Source organism: Cebus imitator, unplaced genomic scaffold, assembly GCF_001604975.1.
Source record: "Cebus imitator isolate Cc_AM_T3 unplaced genomic scaffold, Cebus_imitator-1.0 Scaffold193, whole genome shotgun sequence".
Lineage (NCBI taxonomy): Eukaryota > Metazoa > Chordata > Mammalia > Primates > Cebidae > Cebus > Cebus imitator.
Window position 1 is genome coordinate 435,371 of NW_016107508.1, and position 10,937 is coordinate 446,307.

General features: G+C 40.2%; 1 protein-coding gene across 3 annotated transcripts in view; it reads right to left on the reverse strand.

Annotated features, from left to right (window-relative positions):
* The window catches only part of RPS6KA5 (ribosomal protein S6 kinase A5), a 190,437-nt gene that overhangs the window by 167,148 nt on the left and 12,352 nt on the right, over window positions 1-10,937 (reverse strand). The window lies entirely within an intron of this gene.

Below are 10,937 nucleotides of genomic sequence, written 5' to 3' on the forward strand. Positions count from 1 at the left end.
AAAAAAAAAAAAAAAAAAAAATCCTAAAGCTGAAGAAAACAGTAATACAACACTCCAAACTGAAATAGATATCTTCAAGCAAGCACTTAGGATATAAAAAACAAAAAAATCCTGAAGCCCAAATACAAAAACTAAGAACAGAAATGAGCAAACAAACAAAAAAGGAAGAAACGAAACAAGAGTTGACAGAATTCAGAAAAGAAACAGAAAAAAAATACAGACATTTTCAAAATAGAGTGTGGGGGGTGCAACTCCCCCAAAATGAAGCACAAGAAAGAGAAAGGAAATTACTGACAAATGGATGGACATGTGCATAGTACAACTTGTATACTGGTGAACTGTAACCAATCTGTATGGACAGTTAAGAAGCACCTGATCATTGAGGACTTGGAAAGACAACCTAACTAAGGCCTACTAATTTCATCTTCAAAGGTCAGGAGACAGTATAATGAAGGAGGAAAAGAACATCTTGTGGTTCAGCTGAACTCAGTTTAGAACCAAACTCTACATTTACTAAAGCTGTGCTGATCGAATCCTCTTTATTTGTACTCCGTAACAGGATGGATGGATGGATGGATGGATGATGGATGGGTGGGTGGCTGGGTGGATGAATAGGCAGATCAGATAGGAAGACAGGTAGACAGACAGATCCACGCACACAAATAACAAATGTACTTATATGAGTGAGCCTGTGTTCTTCCCCAAAGCAGCACATCAGAAAAGGACATTTACATAGGACATTAGATTTAGGTGAAGTAAAAGACCATGGAAGGTGAAACTGGAAAGGAGCATATGCCAATAAAATGCTAGCTTTATTAAGGTCACTGCTGTGGGTAACTGGAGCTCAATTCTCTACTGGCTCCTGCCCCCTCTAGTTAAGGGTTGCCCAAGGGGAGCATTAACTTCCTGGCACTTCCAGGCTGCACATGCCTGTATGCTCTAGTCACTGCCCCACATCTCTGTGGATTAGGACACCCTGAATGCCACCATGGCCCATTATGGTAATTACATCCACCCTAGTCCTAATGGTTAAGTATCACCATCTGGCCTTTGCCATTCCAAAATCCCATCACTGCTATGGATACTAGGGAACACAGCTCCATGGAAGCAACTCCTATCAACTCCAGCCTGTGACCCCTCACCAGTGCATTCTTTATTACTTTGGTGAATGAAGTGTTTTCTTGGGACCTTCCTAAGGAGCATGGTCAGATAGTGTATTCTCCAGTCTCATAGTCAATCCATTCTAATATTCTCTCTTCTCTGAGAGTTCTGACCTCAATATACTCTGCCAACGCAGTTCTTAAATATTTATCTAATTTTCTATTGGTTATACTCATGTCCAAGCTTCAAGAAACCATTTCACCAGTATATATCCTGGACCAAATTATTAGGATGTCAAATCCTGAGTTTGAACAGTGTTCCCATGTTAATAAATTCTCCCTTATTATTTTGCCACCCAACTCCATGCAAGACCTGCAAGATCCACCTCCCTAAATGTTCCTTCTGTTCCTACTGGTACATATTAGCCAGGTCCTGGGATTATTTGCTTCAGTATTTTCTCCCAGAATAAGAACAACATCCCTGATTAGACTATGTTGAGATTGTGACTAGCTACTGTTCTGGAGGAATGGGACAGATCCTGAGGAGGACAAGTATCACCTTGTAAGAAATCCACCTGAAAGTGACTGCTGACTAGTTTCCAAACAAGGAAAGGTTATTCTCTCTAACAAGGTGTTGATCCTGCCTATCCAGAGGACTCAGGGCAATTCAAGAGTTCAAGATTCTCAGGTTCATCCACCCAGAAGTCTCCTGAGATTTCAGGGTCCTACTCTTCCCATGTTAGGGCTGGGACTTTGGCCCTGAACACCTGTCAAGGGTATATGAGAGGTAAGACCACTATGAATTATACAGAATAAGAAAATACATGGGAGTTTGCCCTCACACAGGTATGGGAGTTGGTTAAACAATCTGTATAAGACTGTCTGCTTCCACATTTGGAGTTGGAAAGGAAAGATTATTACAAAATAGAATAGAGCAAGAATAGACTAGAATCCCAAAGACAATCTGGAACCCATGAGGACAAACAAAAGTCCATGTCTGTCTCTCACCACCGTCAGGCTTCCAACCTCAATGATACAGATAACCTGCAGAAAAGCTGTGCACACTGGCCCAGAATTGCAGAAGCTGATGGCAGTGATGCAACAAGAGCTGAAGGAGCCGCAGGCCTGGCTACTGCTCCAAACCAACAATATGACACAGCAGATTAACAACGATGTGTGAGAGCTACAATGGTGCCTAGTACCAGCACCAACCTTTAGCCATAAAAGAAATATATCTGGCTGCTGCTGCTTCACTTTTGTCTTCCAAATCTCACTCATCATGTCTCATGGCCAGTGCTAATCCAGAGCCTAGAAGCGAGTTCTGGGAAACGTAATTCCAGTTTAGCTCAGTTGACACAGTACAAACCTACCACAGAAAGCATATAGCTTTTTCACCCTTATGATTAAATCTTCAGCCTGATTTTTAGCATAATCTGTCCTACAGTCACAAGCAATGGGAATCTTTCCAAATGCTGCCATAAAGACCCTCGTTTCACAGTGTACCCTGAATTGATAACTGGCTGATCTCTTCTTCTCAAGGTTTCAAAAGCTAAGAGGTCCATTAAAAGTCCTTATTAATTACAACGTTGCCATACCACCCCTGTCCTCGAGCTATTGAATAACCCAACTCTTCCCCATCCATTCAGTACTAGAACCAATCCCCTGAAGCTAAGAGTCTTAGTAACTGTGCTGTCATGCATGCGGGGGCTATTAGTACCCACTACCACCAGCAATGGGGTCCTTGTTGCAATCTCACCAGTGAGTCATCCACTCCAATATCCCAGTGGATATTGTGGATGTCTAGAACCATGGCAGATACTAAATACATGTGGATTCATGAAAGTGATTTGCAAGGTAATCCCAATAAGAAGGAGGAATTGAGAATGAAATCAAGACTAAAGAAAAACCAATACAAAAATACGTTACCAACTCAATCTGATCTGGATCTTTTGAGGAACGTATGGAATGCCCCTCAGAATTTTCTACTCTAGGATCAATACAAATAAGCTTTATTTTCAGGTCCCATACTTCATTAGTTGAAGGTCGCCCCAGTGGGACGTTAAGATCCTTATGCTTCTGAGATGCACATGTATGCTTCTTGAGCCAGTTCCCACCAGCATCCTAAGCCTTGGAGGAGTCAAAAGCCTGGGGCAGAGAGTTAAAAAATGTGCAGCAAGGTATGCTTGAAGCAAGATGCCATCACCTTGAAGCGATTTGAAGCCCAAACAGAACTGTTTGTCATAGCCCACAGCCACAGCTTGACTCCAGAGTACGGCAGATAGGAGGGTGAGGTAGTGCACCAGAGATGTCAAATACAATACCCATCACATAGGTGTGCTGTGAAATTTAAATATGATATGCAAAATGCCTGGAAGAGGCCTGACACATAAAGCTAAATAAATAATAGCTATTATTATTAGATGAAACACTGAACTTAGACTGCAGTAATGCCAATGATGAGCAAGAAACAAATAAAGGAAGTATTAATATTTCAGAGCTATAATTGACCCAACTAGGAGAGTAAGTTGGTGGGTGGGGAAAAAATAAAAGAGAGGAAGGAGTCTCAACGTTTCTAACTAGAGTTCTGGCAGGACAGTGAATGGCAATGCCACTAAATACAACATGGAAAGCTGGAGGAAGAAGTATTATTAACTTCAGAGTCTAAGGTACCTGTAGACTGGCCAAATGTTTTATGTTTAGCGGGCTGCTGGAAGTAATAAGAAACTCAAGAAAGGGTCTGAAAACCTGAAAGAAATTTAGGCTGAAAATAGGGCCTGGATAGTAGTTCAAGCGATGATAACATTTGCTCTCCCAGAAAGAATGTGTACAGTTAGAAGAAAACAGGGCTGACAATGGAGCAGCAATATTCAAGGCACAAGCAGAGACAGCAGCCAATGAAAGGAGATGATACAGACACTGATTGAGAAGAACCAGGTAGAAGAGCACAGTTTATCCCTGGGCAAAGGAAAGACAGTACCAATACCCAAGCATTGAGTGCTCTAAAAAAATTAGGTTAGATTCAAACAGAGACATTTCCACCAGATTAGGCAACAGAGCAACATTAATAACTTTAGTGAGAGCAGTTTCAGTGGAGTGCTTGAGATGGAAGCCTGATGTTTCAGCACATCCAGTGAATGGGACATAAAGATGTAGAAACGGTTGGTATAAACTGCTCTTGCAAAAAGTAGTGGAAGGGGGGATAATAGCAATAACTAGGGGGCAACAGAGAATTTTTTTTCTTTTTTCTTTTTACAAAAAGACTCAAATGTGTTTGTGGGAAGGAGAACTTGAGGACCAGGAAAAGGGGAGAACAATACGGGGTAAAGTCTCTGAGGAAGAGGATGATTTCAAAACAGGTGCAAAGCACAATTAGACTCAATTATCTTTATTTAATAGGCTTGGATTTGCTTTTAATATGCCAACTAGGAAATATGTATTTAGTCTCTCATTTACTGGGACAGCTTCATAAAGTTGTGAAATAACTTTTTTTCATTTCCCTTGTCTTTTCTTACTCAAGATCACAAAACATAAGCTTCTTAGACTAATTTAGCTTCAGTCAAAAGGTGACAATTGTATGCAGTGAGAAAAAAAATCTTTTTCTGCTATTTGAGATTATTTTTTTGTTTTGTCAGGAGGAAATAAATTATTTATAAAGCAATTTACCAGACAAGCTCTAATTTAGGGGGTGTCCAGCATAGCATCGACAGCACATACATACTCCGAAATCTAAAATCTTTAACTCCTGTCTACAGGGTCCAATTAGCCCAAGTCTAGGGAATACATGACAGCTTAAAAATAAGCTAAATAGCTAGCACATTCAGGTCCTTTTAACTGCCAGGCGGTAAGCTATTCTGAAGCTATTTAGATTTGTGGTTGGGCCTCAAGCCATGTCTCTGGACAGTATTCTGCTGGAGGTAGAACAAAGTTATATTTAATATCTGTGTACTTTAAAACAATGCTGCCCACTTTTCTCTTATTACCAGAGTCACTTACCTTGAAGACTCACTGTACTTCTGGTGTATAAAACAGCAGTGTTTACTAAACATATCCAACTGATTTTGGAATTACATGATTGAGCCAGTATGAAAGCTGAGTCAATAAGAAAACAAATGCTAATAAAGCAGTAACAAACAGGCTTTTTTTTCCCAAATACATGAACCAAATAAATTTAACTTAGAAGAACTGAACTAAATATAAAACACTTCAAAAAGGAGAAAGAGAACATTAAGCTCACTAAGAATTTTGGCATGATCCAGAGAACATGTTCAGGGAACTGACCTCTGTGGAAAGCACAGAAGCATTTCAATGGCTATGCCTGAAAACCTCTTTCAGTAAGTTGTTCTACTATAAATTTTCAACTTATAGCATATACATTTTGTGTCCACTTCCTGTGTTTTTCCATACCTAAGAATTTTTTTGAAGACCAGAAAAACATTTTTTTAAAAACAATGATGTTATTTTTCTCTTTTTGGATAAAGAATTGTGTTTTCTGCAGAATTTGAGAAGAAAAAGAATCGCGCTTGAAACTCAAAACTCCCATATCTTCCTGCCATCAAAATCTACAAATGCACCTGTATCATCTCCCTCTTCTTTCCCATTAAAGTAATAAAAGCAAGTCCTTTATCGGACCTCCTAACCCCCCAGATGCACAACATCCGATCTGCCTTCTCAGGGACCATGACACCATCGCCTATCCATCTTGCGTAGTTTTAATAGCTATGAAACTATAGTACTAGGCTAGGTCCAGCCTAGTAATATTTAAGCAACATCTACCATTACTCATCTTAAAAAATAAACCTTTCCTGAACCCCATATTCCTCTCTGGCTAAGTCCCTCTCTTTAATACCCTGAGAACCAAGTCTCTCAAAACTTATCTTCACTTGCATTCACTCCTCAATCCATTCCAATCTGGCTTCTCCCACCAAATCTCCACCAAAATTGCTCTTGATAAGGCCATTAGGTGATCGGTCAAATTGATCCCCTGCCACTCCTAAAGCATCTTTTCTCCTTAGCTTCCAAACACAACTTTCCTAGGTTTTCTCCTGGTTTTTCTTCTGGTTGCTCCTCCTCTGTATCATTTCTTAGCAACTCTTTTTCTATCAATTCCTGAAATTTTGGGAGTTTTTCAGGACTCAATTCTGAGTCGTCTTCCTCTCCACTGTAAAATCCTCAGATGATCTAACCTACTACTTTGGCTTTAAATGTCATCTAAATGCCAATGATGATAGGCTTTTTATCTGCAACCCAGACCTCTTTTCCAAGCTCCTGACCCATATCCTATGGATACAACTAAGCACAGTGCTTTAGGGGGGCCTTGCGGCCAAACTACTTCAGTTTCACAACTGATTCTTCTACTTACTTCTACTAACCCTAAAAAGCTGGTGACCACACTAAGACTCAGTTTCCCTATATGTAGATTGGAATAATAGTAATAATAATTCTTACCTCATAGGGTTGCTGTTTAAACAAGCTGATGAAAACATCTATTATCTAGTACATTATCTATGGTTATTATTACCATAGATATCCATCAGAATATGTCAAAGGCATCTCAAACTTACTTTGATGGGTACAAAACTGGATCCTATCTTTTCTGCCCACCCCAGTATGCATTTCCCCTGGTTCACCATCTGTGAATTCCAAGGCAGAATTCCTAAATGACCCCAATGACCCTAGCCTTTGTATAATCTCCTCCCCTTGAATGAGTGAATATCATGAAATTTCACACTTGTGATAAAGGAATTTTACAGATGTAATTATAGTCCCAAACCAACTGACCTTATGATAAGAAAATTATCCAAGTAGGCTGGGTGCGGTGGCTCATGCCTGTAATTCTAGCATTCTGGGAGGCCGAGGCAGGGGGATAACCTGAGGTCAGGAGTTCGAGATCATCCTGGCCAACATGGTGAAACCCTGTCTCTACTAAAAAATTGCAAAAATCAGCTGGGTGTGGTGGCGGGTACCTGTAATCCCAGCTATCTGAAAAGCTGAGGCAGGAGAAATCACTTGAACCCAGGAGGTGGAGGCTGCAGTGAGTCAAGATCAAGCCAGCCTGGGCAACAAGAGTGAAACTCCGTCGGAGACGGGAGGGGATTACCCAAGTAGACTTAACCTAATTACGTGGGTCCCTTTAAATCTGGGCCTAGAGATCAGAAAAGGGGGTTTAGAAGTCAGAGAGTCAAGTAAAGAAAGGATTTGACACCCTTTTACTGGCTTAAAAATGGAAGAGCCAAATGAGAAGAATGAAGATAACCCCGGCTAAGAGCCAGCAAGGAAACTGGAACCTTAAGGAACAAATACAGGAACTGAATTCTACCACCAACCATAATGAGCCTGGAAGTGGATTTTTACACAGAGCCTCAGACAAGAACTCAGTCTGGCTAACACAATAACTTAGGCCTCATAATATCCTGAGCAGAGAAGTCTGCCATCCTGTGAGGACTTGTAATCTGCCAAACTGTGAGCTAATAAATGGGGGCTGTTACAAGCCAGTCAATTTGTGGTAATTTGTTACGCAGCAATAGAAAATTAATACCATCTCAATAAACAGTATCTTCAAACACACATTTGTTCCAGCCACAAAACCCCAGGTCAATACAATACAAGTTCTGCTGATTCTTTTTTTTTTTTTTTCAGATGGAGTCTTGCTCTGTTGCCCAGGCTGGAATGTGCAGTGGTGTGAATCCCGGCTCACTGCAACCTCTATCTCCCAGGTTCAAATGATTCTCCTGCCTCAGCCTCCCTAGTACCTGGGATTACAGGTGCACGCTACCACACCCAGGTGATTTTTGTAATTTTAGTAGAGACAGGGTTTCATCATGTTGGCCAGGCTGTTCTCAAACTCCTTACCTCAGGTAATCTACCCTCCTCAGCCTCCCAAAGGGCTAGGATTACAGGTGTGAGCCACTGCACCCGGCCTCTGCTGATTCTTATTTCCTAAGTACACCTCAAACACATTCACCATTGTTAATCTCAATTGCTACCTGTTCTAAACCTTTATATTCCGTTTGAACTTCTGCAGTAGTTTCCCACCTGGTTTCCCTTCATATAATCTTTCTAGCCACTCTCCTCACAGAAATAGGAGTTATTCTTTTACTAAGCAAAACTAATCTCAACATTCTTCAACTGGAAATCCTTCAATGGTTTCACATCGTACTCAATGTCTAAACTCTAGAAAACCCTGCATGGAATAGCCCTGGCTCCCTTTTCAGCCCCATTTCTATGTGACTCTCCCGCTTGAATGTCATGCTGAAGCCAGACACCTTCCTTCCAGTAACGCTTCCAGTAACCAAGCAATTTCCCACTGTGTTGAAAGACCATCTGTGTTGCTTCCTTTGAGAGAAAGACTTTGTCCCCCTACTCTTCACCCCACAATAGCCAGGGCCTCAGCTTCAACATGACTGCTACCAGAAGCTTGTTATCATCCCTTTTGGGTTCTTTAACAGAACTCTGTACTTCTTAACGGAGTTAATCATAATCACAATTATAGAGTTAATTATTTAGTGATTATGTATTTACGGTCTTTGTCTTAGTATTATACAATAAGCATAGCAGCCAGGTCTATTATGCTCCCTACTAAAACCCAGCATCTAGTGCTGTGCCAGACACACAATAGGAATTGAATCAACCCTTGTGGATGAAGAAAATTGGCTGTTTTGCCCAACTTATCCAAGGCAAAATCAGGTCAAAGTTATGAGTTTGTGTTTGGCCCCATTAGGTCTGTTCTATTTTAGCCCTAATTATGATGCTTCATTACACACAAGTAATATTAGTATAAAGGTAAAAAAAAACAAAGGTAAAAATCATGGGAGAAGGCTAGTGCAAATCTGCTAAAACTCTGATCATGTTCTCTTTATGCAGCATCATATTTAGATAGAAAGTATAACACTATCTTTCCTTTAAAAAAACACATAATCTCACTTCAGATTATTATGATGCTATTAGAGGAGACAGTGCTTCAGCTGACTGAATTTTCCAGGTAATGACAGAATTCTACTTATGTGGAAAACCACATGGTACAAAGGACAGATCTGTGTATAACACTCCACCTTTTTACCTCTAGCATTCTTTAAAGTATTCCTCAATTTTATTGTTTATCATTATGTATTTCTTTAAATTAAAAGTGCTTCTAATTAATCAGAGACCTTACTACTTCTCTTTTTTGAAGAAATATAAAAATAGCATTAACACCATATGACAAAGATTTTATTTAAGAAGCAAAACAGGTCTGGTGTGGTGGCTCACGCCTGTAATTGGCGCACTTCTTTGGGAGGCTGAGGCAGATGGATCACTTGAGCTGGGGAGATTGAGACTACAGTGAGCTGTGATCACATCACTGCTCTACAGCCTGGGCAACAGAACAAGAATCTGTCTCAAAAAAAAAAAAAAAAGCAAAACACTGGACATAAAGTCAAATATCTACCCATCTTTTCCACACTACTTATGTTTATAAATAAATGTATTTGTTTAATTATATATTTACCTAATCCTTGCCTTGGTCCAGAAAAGATGTAAGGCAAATCACCAGAAAAATTAAAGCATAAGAAAAGAAGAAAGAACAAGGGCACAAAATGCTGCCAGGATAAGATTCAATACGCATGCTAAACCATACTTCTAAATGGTATAGACCTGAGATTCGATGCTTTCTAGCCACCAACTTGATAAAAGAGGTCTGCTCAGCCACCTACTTCAGAGTATTCCCATGAAAAACAGAACAGCTGATCAAAGACAGCACAGCTAGGCTTGGTGCTGAGATCAGAAAGGAATGTCTCCTTGGGCATTCACTAGAGAAGACACCATTCTACTTCTACAGAGAATGACACTTGACTACCATTTTCTGGCAAAACAGTTGTTTAAATAACTGACTGCTTCACATTCTGTTATCACCCTTAGTCACCCATATCTTGGGGCAAAATTATCTCCTGGTTAATCCAATCTTAGTAAGTTGTATTAGTTTCCTATTACTGCAGTGGAAAATTAACATAAACCTCATGGCTTATTAACGCCACAAATTTGTTTTCATACAGTTCTGGAGATAGGAAGTCTGAAACTGAATCTCCTGGAGCTAAAATCAAGGTGACAGCAGAGATGTGTTCCTTTTGGATATTCTAGGCAAAAATCTGTTCCCCTGCTTCTAGAGGCTGTCTGCATTCCTCAGCTCATGGCCTCCCTCCCAGCAATGGCATCACTCTGATCTGTTGCCTCATCACATCTCTTCTTTTTCTCTGCTTCATCTTCACATCACTTTCTCTGACTCTGGCCCTCCTGCCTCCCTCTAATAAGGTCTCCAGTGATTTCACTGAGTCCACATGGATTACCCAAAATAATCTCCCCATCTCAGGATACTTAATCACATCTGCAAGGTCTCTTTTGACATGTAAGACAACACGTTCCAGGTTCCAGGGATTAGGATGTGAATATCTTAGGGGAGTGGTCATTATTCAGCCTACCACACAATACTTCATCATTTATTTGTTTGAAGCTACCCAAATTGTAAGAATAGTATTAGAAAAATCTACCTAACACTAAGAGCCAGAAGCGGAAAACTTAAAAACTTATTTTAAAAAGTTTTTAAAACACAAGAATTAATTACAGAATTATTTTAAGTATCAAATTCACTTTCTATATTCCAGATAATAGGATATACAAAATTTTTATTTACACAGTTTTTGTCAAAAACACCCTAAGGCCGGGTGCGGTGGCTCAAGCCTGTAATCCCACCACTTTGGGAGGCCGAGGCGGGTGGATCACGAGGTCAAGAGATCGAGACCATCCTGGTCAACATGGTGAAACCCCGTCTCTACTAAAAATACAAAAAATTAGCTGGGCATGGTGGCG